Here is a 12,020-nt window from a genome sequence, read left to right on the forward strand (position 1 = left end):
TATGCCTGTCTGTTTCCTCGTAGTTGACATAGGTGGCAGACAGGCTTACGGCGCTACCTTTGTTGCGCGTCCGTGAGCGTGAGGTGTGTGTACGATAAACCAAGGCACAGATCCCTTCAGGAGGCCGCTGCCCCAGATTCTTCTCAGGTCAAAAGCAGCGGGGTCTATCTCTTCAACGTGCTTTGGCTAAGGTGACCTTTGCAATTTGCTGAGCATTTACTTTGAGATTTAACTCTCTTTTTTTCCAGGAAGCAAACAACACGGGGGTAACTTTAATCTGGGGGGTGGTCAAAGCTTCAGAGCTAAAGGCAACAACCTCCAGCCAAACCCCAACTTCACTGTTCGCCTTTTTTTTCCAGACGGTTACATATTTTTTTACAAGGTCTCTCTCACACTATATTTTCATTTCAACACGGAAAAGCAAAAAAGTTGGCGAGAAATAAAACGCAAAAGAAAAAAAAATGCAATAAATTTCTGCCTTGACTAGAAAGCGGCGATTAGAGACTTTCTGGCGTTTTGAAGTTGCCCGTCGGGGCTGTGCTGATTGTACTGGTCCTTCCACCTCTGTAGTTTGGGCCAGCCGGGCATTTGCAGTCTCCTCTGCTCTGCCTGCACTGTGTGCTCATACCGGGCTCCGCTCCATCTTCCCCGCGGCTGCCGGAGCGCACGGCTCCCACTGACGCACTCCTCTTCCGTCATTCACTTCAGAGCCTAATAAGTAATCATTTATAATTACTTTTCTTTTGCTTCCCTAGAATATATTGAATTCATGGGATTTGGCACCTCCCTTAGAGGAGCGACTGTCCCATAATGCCATGGGGCCAGGCCCTCTGCCGTTTGCAGCGTTCCCATAATATGAAGCGTTTTTCTCTGAGATTTGGTCTCAGACTAAAAATCCAACGGAATCATTGAAATAAAGAGCATGGTAATGGTTGACATTCAATTCCTAATCAATAGGAGCCCCTAAGTTTGCCCAGGCTGCATGGAGGTGCCTGAGTTAATGTGATGACCTGACTAAAGAGTCACTATCGCTGCTCTCTACCTGCTCGGTAGCTCGGTGCCATATTGGTAACAAGGCTGCCACATCAGGACCTGGTTGTTCCACTGTCCAGTGAAGAGCAGCCCAATAAGATGAAAGCCTGCAGACATGAACACACCTTGCTCACAGGACCAGCCCACTGTTTAGTGAAAGACTGAAAGTCCATGAGCCTTGGCCTTTACAACGCTCGCCCTGACCTCTGACACAGGTCAGGGAGGTCAGAGGTCAGGACAGAGAGCTAGCTTCCTGTCTGGGCACCATCAATGAGAGTATTGACAGTTAGCTGAATCTTAAACTCAGGGGACAGATGCTGGCCGCCACAGGCATGCACTGGTCATGTGTTGATATGGGTTAGTTTGCTGCCCCATCATGCCTTGCGGTTCTGATCCAAGACGGCCGGGTCAATGGGGTAGAGCAGGTAGTACCTTCCACAATATTTTGACATTATATTATGAAACCAGTAACTTTGAAATAACTAATTACAAAAATTTTATTGCCGTTTAAAACGCATTTTCTGTCTTCATTGGAAAAAATCACTCTTGTAATATTGTAAAATGCATTATATTCTTACCCCTGTTTTTGGCCACTAGCCACCACTGGGTTAGATTGGTAATGTCAAACTAGTGAAGTGATTCCAAGAATTAAATGTGTGGAATATTAATTAACATGTCATATCTCTAGTTATTCTATTCTTTAAGGTAATAGTAGGCATCCTCTCTTTCTCTGTGTGTGTGTGTGTGTGGGGAGGGGGGGGCTGTCTCGTGTCTCGTTTGTATAATTTGCACGTCCTGCAGTGCTGTGTGACTGTGTTTCCTCCTCCTGTAATCATCAGGACATGAAAAGCTCTGTGCTGCCTTATCGGAATGCCGCGGTGCCCATCATGTGATCCTCCCATAGCCGTGCAGGCCAGTCGGTCTCCGCCAGAGCACCTCGCTGGAGGAGGTCCAGCCCGCATCTCCCATTGAGAGTTACGAGGGGGCTCATTGTTTTGCTCCTGACCTTTTGCTTCTCAGTGGCGACGTTGCCGTCCTTCCTGGGCAGTGAGGAGCTGCAGCAGCCGTAAAGCACGTCCCCCATATCGCCGCAGCAAGGCTAACACTGCGACAGCTATTACCCTGGGAAAACGCTGCCTGAATATTTACGCAGAGTAAACAAAACAGAGCTTAATAGTGGTGAATGCCATGGTAATCATCAAACGGACTCTTGGGGGACAAGCTTGACTTTCTTTGTTTTTCTCTCTTTTTTTATTCTTGTTTTATGTCTCCTATGATTATTTGGAGGAGAATTGTATTCTGTGATTTGTAATGTGTACCAAAATTTACCCCCACAATTCTAAGGAGCCTTGAATAAAATAACATGGGAGCGAGAGGGAGAGAGAGAGAGAGAGAGAGAGAGAGAGAGAGAGAGGGAGGGAGAGAGAGAGGGAGAGGCCTTTTCATAGAAAAACTACCCTGTTGCAATTTTTGGAACCAGTCTTGAAAATCAGAATAGATGTTTTTTTTGTGCCAGAGCTGGCACAGTTATTTTTTGAATTTTTGCTGTGTGATGTTCAGAGGATATTTTGGGAGGCTGCATTCTGTGGAAAGCCGTGTCCTTTCGGGTTTTTGTTTTATTTATATGACAGCTAAATGTTTGCTAAACTTAAAACAACTCATTGGCTCCACTTCAGGTGACTAAAAGAAATCAGAAAATTTGAAATTCATTTAAGAGCTTTAGTTAAGTGGTGTCTTTGGAGAGCCGGAGAAGCCGTCTGAACTAAAAACACCAGGCAAGCGCCTTCATTTCTGTTGACAAAACATGCACGTATCCAGAGTCAAGTTGACAGCCGTCAGAATGTGTAGGTCTTTGGTGTAACTGGGCCTAATCACGTGCCCAGGCTTAAACTTTTAATTTCTCCATGTTCATACCTCTCAGTGTTTGTAGAGAGTGCGCTTTACCTGTAATGGCATTCAGGAGCGCCGCACTTAATCGCATCCGAATGTGGACACTGTCATTGATAAATGTGCTCAGTAAGTGGATGTTTTCATCACTTACTGACAAATCATCGTTCCAAACCGTCCACTCGGGTAGGCGCACCCACAGCCTGTGTTATTGCTTCCTTGGCAATTCTTTTTTGTTTATATTTTGGCATTTTGGCGCTGCCGACTTCCAGGAATGCTGTTTGTTTATATTGTGTAATCAAAGCTACATCAGTCCCCCATTCCACACAATTGGGCCCTGGTGAGTCTGTTCGTTAGTCTGAGAGCTTCAGTTTTTTCATTGTAACTTCTGACTCTCGGTGCCAACTGCCCCCGCCCACTTTACGTAATCCGAAGAATTAGCTGAACCCTTTGGACCATTCCCCAGATTAACTTTTATTTTTTTGTTTCTTTTTTTTTAAGGATTAGATTAATGCTGATTAGATTGATTGAATTATTCAAACTAAAGAACCTAGTTCATCATGACTTACCGTTTTGAAACGAATGTCATTTTTAAACAAATGTGAAAAGCATTATTTGTTGTTTGTTGTGGAAATACTTTGTTCTGTTTGCAGTTTGGACTTTTTACCTAATTGAACTTAACTCTGTTTTGGTGAAATGTTGATGTTCATTTGAGCACTTGTCTTAGAAGACTTGAACTTGAGATGACTTGTTAATTAAGATAGCCCCTTCTAAATGGAAAGTCCTCCTGGTGTTCATTAACTACTACTGGGCATTCAGCAAAACTAAAAGGTCATGTTTTTATTTATTTATTTAATACCGTCCTTGGGATGTGAAACACTGCACCATCCTCATGCCAAGCTAATGTCAAAACCTTCCCAGATGCCTGTAGTTCCCCTCCCAATTTTTTTAACCTTCTTACATAGGTTTACTGGCTTATTGTTTTTGTCAGTGATGGTTAATTAATAGATTACATCACAGTTGATTTCTGCAAGTTAAAATGTCAACCGGGAATGTTATTTCGAGTGGAAATAATGGTGGCTTTTAGTTGAAGCTGATTTTATTATTTTTCAGAAATAGTGTCTTGTGTTAACTTTTTTATTTGATCTATTGTGCTTAGTTGGCAGACGTTGTTTGTCATTTAGAAAAAATGCCTCAGATAGGAATCGATACTCCAAAGAGAAGACAGTCTCTTTGACAAATACCCAAACGTGACTTTTAATGCACTTAAAAATTCAGCAGGGAAGGCCCAAATCATCCTAAATGTTTTAATTTGGATCCACCTTTCGGGAAGTTAATTCCAGCTGACGAAGGAGAAATCATTTGATGGCAGCGGACGGCCACTGACGGTGACACGGGCTGGGACACGGCGGCGTGATGGACAGTGAAGCGCTTCTGTTTTCATAAGCAATTTGTTACATAAATCAGCAGCCAAGAATATATGTTTTGCATAAGCGGGCAGCTGATTAATCTGAATTGAATGACCTTGATGGATTGTTCCGGAGAGGAAAAACTGGTGCGCTATAAAAGGGGGTGGGGGGCTTTTCGTCTGAAATAAACCCTTTACCTAATTTTTTTGAGGCTGCTGTGAAGATCCTGTCATATACCTGCCAGAATGAGCCCATAGGGGTCCAGTGGCAGATGAGGAACTCTCAGTCCTCCTCCCCTGGATATACAGCACCTAGACAACAGTTGTTCCCCCACCCCCCCGCTAAATTCTTATGACAGGAGTGCCTGTTCAAATATGACCTCTGTTGTAGCAGATACAGGTCACCTTACCTCCTGTGGGAACTTCTAAATTGAACTCAGTTTGTGTGCCTTCGACTTTATTTCCTACACATCCCCCCCCCCCCTTTTTTTTTTTTTTTTTTTACCTCTGTGTCTTTTTTCCTTTTTTATCCCCTGACACGTTCACTGGAGTGCCAAGTTATTCAGGATGGAGAAATGGATTTCTCCCTTTCTGCAGCTGGGTCAGCCTCTTGCGCGAGTACATTGTAATAGACTTTTGGTTTATTTGCTAGATAAGAGGAATGAGCACCTGATTGCGGCTCTTTATGCATATGCATGCCTTGGCAGACGCCTTCGTCTTGCTGCTCTCACTGCTTTGCAGAAATAATAGAGACAAGGTTGGCCTGGGGGGGGGGGGCGGTGGCAGGAAGGGAGGGGTGGGGAGGGGGCAGGGTCAGTGGCCACGTCTCCTCAAGACTCAGGGACTGGTGATGGACATTGGGGCTGCTTAATTATTTAATCGCATCGATTTCTATCGGAGCCTTTGCAGAATATGCCCTGTGCCACTGGACATTCCTGTAAAGTAAAAGAAAAAAAAGAAAACCACTATAACGGGAGAATTGCTGAAAGAGGCAATTCCCTGTCTCAGTGTTTCTGTTCTGTGTTGAGAGACGCGGGCTGCTTTGAGCGCCGTGATGAGATGGGGCCAGGTGATTTCACAGCGCCTTTTTAATGACTCCTGTGAGTTTGATGTGTTGCCTAGATTATTTTCTTAAAATAAAAACAATCCTCTCAGTGTCTCTCATATTATCAGTAGCATTCTTCACTCAGCGTCATCCTACCTCTTCTTAATAACGATTATTGTTATTTTTTTAATTCATAATAAAATATATTAGCATACTTATCTGCCTTTATTAGCTAGATCCTTTTCCTTGGCCATTTTAAGCTTATTTGTTGGTTGTTCATGTTTCGTTTGAGTCCCATACCCCGAGCCAGCAGCCATTCAGGAGGGCAGACCGGCTTCAGCCGCCTGCCGGTCGCTTGGCTCAGCCACACATCAGGAGCAGGGGCTTTCCTGGGGCCCCTGAGGGGGAGGGCCCGGCCCCGCAGCGTTTCCTCAAATTGAGCTGCAGATCTTGTCTCCTCAGACTTTAAACGAAGCCCGCTCTTGCACACTGGACCCGGTGCTCGTTCTATTCCTGGTGGACGTCTCCTTAAGTGCACCAGGGGAACAGCGTGGTGGAGTAACTTTAAAAGGGACTGTGGAATTGAACTTCAAGAGGTGACATGCTGAATGTCACCCTCTCCCATAAGGTGCACTTCTTGGGCATCAACCTCCTACTGGCTAAGCAGGGGAAGTGCATCAGAACTAGCCTGCTCTGCAGATTTGCCATCTTCTCTGTTCTTCTGAGTGTGGCTAGAACATTTGGAACAGAGTCCAATCGGAATAACGATCCATTGGGTCTGGATTCCAGCTGCATCTGCTTGGATCCCAGCCTGTGAAACGACTCCCTCCATGATCGGCAACTCGGGGCTTCATGATGCAGATTTGTTTGGGCTCTCTGTAGTAACACCTCATTTAATTGTCAGCCTTGGAAAACTGGAGTTGAAACCTATAATGATGCATATTTGTTGTCTGTTACGTACTTCATTCATCCTCACTGTCATGGCGCCTTTATGCTCTTGAAAAAGCCGCCATTGTTTAAGCCCTCAAAGCTACGATCTACAAGCTTAACGGGTAGATCTCTCTCTGTCTGTCTGTCTCTCTCTCTCTCTGTCATCATCTTCATCACGGCCGCCAGCCGCCCTGTCTGTGGTGAGCCCTGGTAGCTGCTTAGCATTTCCAGAGCTGGCCCAGATTTTACAGGATGAGCAGATTGCTCTGACATGTTTAAGTGCTGGTGCTGGACCGTTACGGGGGGAAGCGCGCCCAACTCGGCGGATTTCTGATATCGCGGGGGGACTTTTCCTGCGTTTGTAGGATTGCTGTAAGAAAGGGTGACAGTGTTGAACAGTATTAAAATATGTCCAAGACTTAGATGATTGATGCGACAGTGACTCTACCGCTCTCCTGATATGTGGAACTTTAAACTGTTCTTCCTTTAATGTGCCTCATTATGGGAAACCTGGCTGCTCGTCTTGTCTGTCCTTCCTCCGTCTGTCAGACTGCATGTGAATCCTGTAGCCCTGTGCTTAATTTCCGCTCCGCCCGGGACTCTCCACGGCTCCCCGTGCCACGTGCACACAGACACTCGGCCTGGCTGACGTTCGGCAAGACTGAATATGTGGTCGTGGCCTCTCTGTGGCAGGATGGCAGTCCCCGGCTGAGGCTCTCGAATGCAGACGGCCCTCCCCTCCCCCAAGTGAAACGTGAACCCGAATTGTGAAAAAGCAGGATGTCCGAATGATCAGAAAGTGGGATAAACAGGAAGTTAGAGGATGGGGTTGGGATGGGGATGGTGTCTCCTCAGGTCCAGCTTCGCCTAATTTCTGGCTTAGGATGGGGTGAGCCCCCCCCCCCCCACCCCCGTTAAAACCTAAAGTTTGCTGTGTCTGCAGTGCGGGACTGGACCTCTCGTTAGATCGCCCCCGTTCAGTCCACCCCCCCAATCAGTTTGTCCTTTAGCGGGAACATTGGCGCTCCATTAAAATTCCGCTGCACTTCCTTTCTGGTGAATTTATATGTTTGTGGGGTAATTTGCAGCCCCGGTAGCTTGGCTGTCATGTGCCTCTGGACATTTCTCAAAGTCGAGTTTATATAATTAGCAAGCGCTCCGAGCAGCTCGTCAGCTTCCAACAATGCAAAGGTTAGCGCTCCTGCATCTGGGCCCTGGCTCCTGCTGCCTGCGTGGGGACGTTCTCTTGCTCATGGGTATCAGCAAAGCCCCGCGCACCCTTTCAAGGCTTTGTAATGGAAAGAAGAATGATCCAGGACCCAACAGGATAATCATGACCTTCTTTGACCTTGTCTGCCAATCGTGGTGGCTATTGTTTCAGGGTTTATGTGCAGGCTAACTGCTGATCCTTGACCGTCAAACGTAGCATGGATTAGTAACAAGCTGCTTTTTATTTCGGGAATAGGAAAGTATCGCTGTGTCTGTCCACGGACGTCTGTTTTTGAGCGTCAAAAGAAACCGTTAATTTCTGCTCAATTAAAAAGCAAGGGAAAATATGGATGCAGGTTTTTTTTTTTTTTCCCGTCATATTTTTAATCAAAGTATCAGTGCTTGGACTTATTCAATCTGGAGTAACAGCACTGCTTCAGGCTGGAGATGATACATGGATGAACGCAGGTTTTAATAATTTCCTCTCCCCAACACGTCATGCATTGAGAGATGAGTCATGCAGGCGGTACTTTTCTAATCACCTTCATTTTTGTGTATGAAGGGAATTTGTGTGCATTATACAACACGCTCTGATCTCAGAGCTGTGCTACCATGTAGAAGCGTGCAGATTCTCCCCTGCTCTTGGCCTTTCAATGATCCTTATGCTGCCATAATTAGATGTTGCATGTCTAAGTATATCTCTGTGTGGGCGTAAAGCGGATTTCATCATCTCACATGAAAATTTAGTTTTATGGGCAACGAAGAAAACACAACAAATGCAGGCTGTAAAAATAAGGGCTGGATTTGTAACAGAACTATCAAAATTTAGGAAGGTGGTTCAACTGATAAATGGAAGGGTGGTGGTAGTCATTCTTTATTTTCATAAAAGGATTTTCATTAAAAAGCACGCCTTTCCCCCTTCGCTCGTCTCTGCCGTCCTGTGAGGTGCCTTCATGTTACGTCAGGCGCAGAAAGACACGTCTCCATTAGGTGTATTTGTGAGTCATTAATCTGTTCACATGATCATCGGGAGAAGCCAGCTTCTCACAGACTGAATAAAGACTGTAAATTTAAATTCCTGTGGCATTTCACTCCCTGGCATATGCTTTTGCCTTGGATGGCATTGGGTTGAATTGGGAGGAAACCAGTTGCTGTGTATTCAACATAAATTCCTCTGTGGTCTCCCACTTTCCGTGTTCAGGCAAACACTCCGATTTATGCTCAAAAGTGACATTCTCTCACGGGAGCACAGGTCTACTTGATCTGTACGTCACTAATGATCAGTAGAGGTGCCATGTGCATTTACGATTTACACTGAGTCCTCGTGGGAGGGGAGATGGTACTGTATACCAGGCTTTAAGCAAAGGAAATACCTTTATTAAGGAGAAATAAGAAATGTCAAATGAGGCTGAGGTCCCTTTTAAACAAGCGAATAAATAAATATTACTGAAAAGTCCCCAATACAGCAAGGAAACACAAAGATAGCCAGATGGTAAAACTGTACTGTATTACAGACAGGGCACACACTTAGCTCTCAATCCCCTCGCCCTTCGAATCTACCCAGTTGGCTCCATTCGTCTGGACAAGTCCAGTCAGTGTTATCAGGGCCAGCTGGACTTCATTAGCAGAAATGCCTGTTGGCATGAGGTGGATGATCAATCGCCATAGCAACATGAAATCACAAACCCCTAGACCCCTGCTCCCCCAAGCTCACAGTATCCATTGCCGATTTTTGTTGCATAACATACTTACCATGTTAACACAGTACTTATTGCGTTCTCCTGCAGCTCAACAATGCACTGGGTATTTATATTCTTACAACAATTTTTTATTTAATTCTCCAGTAATATAGTGAGATATTCCACCCTTTGACTGCAATTCTATCATATTGTGAATATGATTTACTACACAGAGAATATTGCTCAAAAACTAATCCATATTTGTTGTGACAGGTCAGACTTTAAGATGAAAACGGTTCCTGATTATGACCTTGCGGGCTGTAATCAGTGTGTTTCAGCATCTCTGATGCATAACAGATTTCTTTGGTAGATTCATTTTTAAAGTCCTTGTGCAGTTCAGACCCAGCCCTGCAGTAATTTTTCAATTTGTCTCCTAGGCTTTATATACAATAAATTTGTATTTGTATCTAAAACCCGCTGTGCTCACTCCACTGTTTGTTTTTGTTTACATTTGCATTTGATCGATGTGAGTTGGGGGCACATCCTGTGAATTCTCGAACCCCCCCTAATTACAGCTGGCCAGTAACAAACAAAATAACGAACAAACTTCTTTTCCCGTATGATTTAATTATATTTTAGTTGCCTGTCCTGAAGCCTCCTTTGAACAAGCTGCCTGTTGTAATAACCCTCTGAATCAGCACAGAGGCTTCATGTTCATGGTGCCCATTAGTCAGCTGTTTTCTATTGCTCTTCTACTTTGTTTGTTTGTTTGTTTGTTTGTTTGTTTGTTTGGCACTTGATCGAAAATATTGTGATTGTTTAACTTTTGCATGGATAAATGTTCCATTTTGTTTGCAGTTCTCTTTTTGTTGTATTAAAAAATAATAAACTGTGTTTTGATAATGATTAGTACTTATAATTATGATATAATTAATGAAAATAATTTAATAAAATACAATTAAAATTTAAATAGTGATGTAAATTGTAGCCCCCTTAGGTGTTCATTCACATTGCTTTGGTCCAGTGGTTGGTGGGTTTTCGCCAAGGGGGCAGAACTTCATGCAAAACAAGGGTCCAAAAGCTGTGCAGATGCAGGGGTGCTCAATCCCGTAACGATTAAAATAATTATGCAAATGAGCGCTCATTTGCATGGAGTGAGGGCTTTTCTCCCCTTTCAAGAAGAGAGATTAGGGTGTCCTTGACTGGCCTTCCCTGCCTGCTCACTTGGCAACACTATGAATGAAGAGGCTATGAAACCAGTTCAGGCATTAATTATTCTTCAGACTGATGGGCCTGCAGTTAAATGTCAGGATGGAGTTAGTCGTTTATCTGTGTGTCTGTATCTCTCTCTGTGACGCAAACATCAGTCGTCTAATGAGAGGCCGACAGTCTAGGCATCCGGGCGTAATATTTGGTTGTTGACTTTTCAAATGTAGTATGAGCGTATGTGATATACATGGGCATGTATAGACGCTATACATTCACACAAATGAAGTATCCAATTGTAAATGCAGGCGATCTTTATTCCACCAGCCGTCCTGAAACAGCAGGAATGGTTTTTGTGCTGTGCAGGATGGCAGGGTTAACACAGAGCTCATGCTAAATAAAGTGGGAACAATGGAATTTGACAAGCTGTCCCTGCACAAGGGGGAATCATTTATCCCGTAGATCCCCACATGCATACCCTCGATGTCGAGCGTCAGGTGGTCAGCTTCCGCGATCTCCCACAAAGCAGTAGAGGTTTGCTGTGTCAGAATTCAGCACGGCGGCACATGCGGTCATGATGTGAGGAATTACCGGGGTTGATTAAGCAAGGTGACGGGACGACAAGTCCAGGGTTCAGCTTAACCTTGATCCACATTTTACTCATTATCAGCCTGCACTCCACCCAATGAAGGCGCAAATTGTTTTGATATTCTGATCAAAGCTGTCCAGCTTTCTGCGCCGGAGCAACGTCGAGAATTCTAATGGAAAATTATGTATAAGCGAGAGCGCACGCTGATGCATAATGCATCCGGTGAGGTTTTTTGTGAAAACCTGCTTAGGTCGCTTTATTTCCTGCACTTATATTCACGTCCAGTGTATTTACTCAGCACTAAACGTCCCGCTGTGCCGCGTGTACTGCAGGCTCTGACATGAGAGCCGCCATCTTTTGACTTTTTGACCGACTGCGAGCATGGTGGCTGGCTCGTGCCCAAATGGTCTTGCTTCTGTGGGGGAAACTCCATCCCTTCTCTGAGCTGCACCAGCTCCGCAGGCAGGGCCATGGCCAGGCAACTGATCAAGGCGTGTTTAAGCTTTTCGTCATTTATAGATGCTTACCGGCATCCCTTATATATGTAATAATAACACGTTGAGAGAGAGACCGGCCTCAGTATGTGGTGGCAGGCGTGTGGTACCTCCCGTGTGCTTGTTACTTTAAACGGGATTAATCCTTGATTGGCACTGTGTGAAGCAGCCGCCAGCTGCCCACTCTGGAGGCTGGGCATGTACTGTGCGGGCAGATGCCCGCTGAGGTGGCGGCACCGCAGAGAGCCCCCTCGCTCCACTCTGCGATATAGCCCTGGCTCCCAGACTTGGGCTCAAGGTCATGCAAGTTTACGGGTCATTGAATCCAGTATTAACAGCAAATTGGTTTGTTATTCTAAAATTTACAGTGAATCTTTAACCCGGTGGCATTGCCATGAGTTTGCTCTTGATACAGAGTGAATTTGGTACATTACTGAATATTTCTTTAAGTTATGTTACCATTCAAACTCCAGTTCTAATGGCAGCTATTTATATTCCATTGAGGAGTGAAGATCATGTGAAGATTGATGTATTTGAAACG

At 44.8% G+C, this 12,020-nt stretch overlaps 1 protein-coding gene across 15 annotated transcripts in view; it reads left to right on the forward strand.

Moving 5' to 3' along the window:
- camta1a (calmodulin binding transcription activator 1a) overlaps nucleotides 1-12,020 on the forward strand; it is a 296,208-nt gene that overhangs the window by 19,586 nt on the left and 264,602 nt on the right. The window lies entirely within an intron of this gene.

This window comes from Paramormyrops kingsleyae, chromosome 6, assembly GCF_048594095.1.
Source record: "Paramormyrops kingsleyae isolate MSU_618 chromosome 6, PKINGS_0.4, whole genome shotgun sequence".
Lineage (NCBI taxonomy): Eukaryota > Metazoa > Chordata > Actinopteri > Osteoglossiformes > Mormyridae > Paramormyrops > Paramormyrops kingsleyae.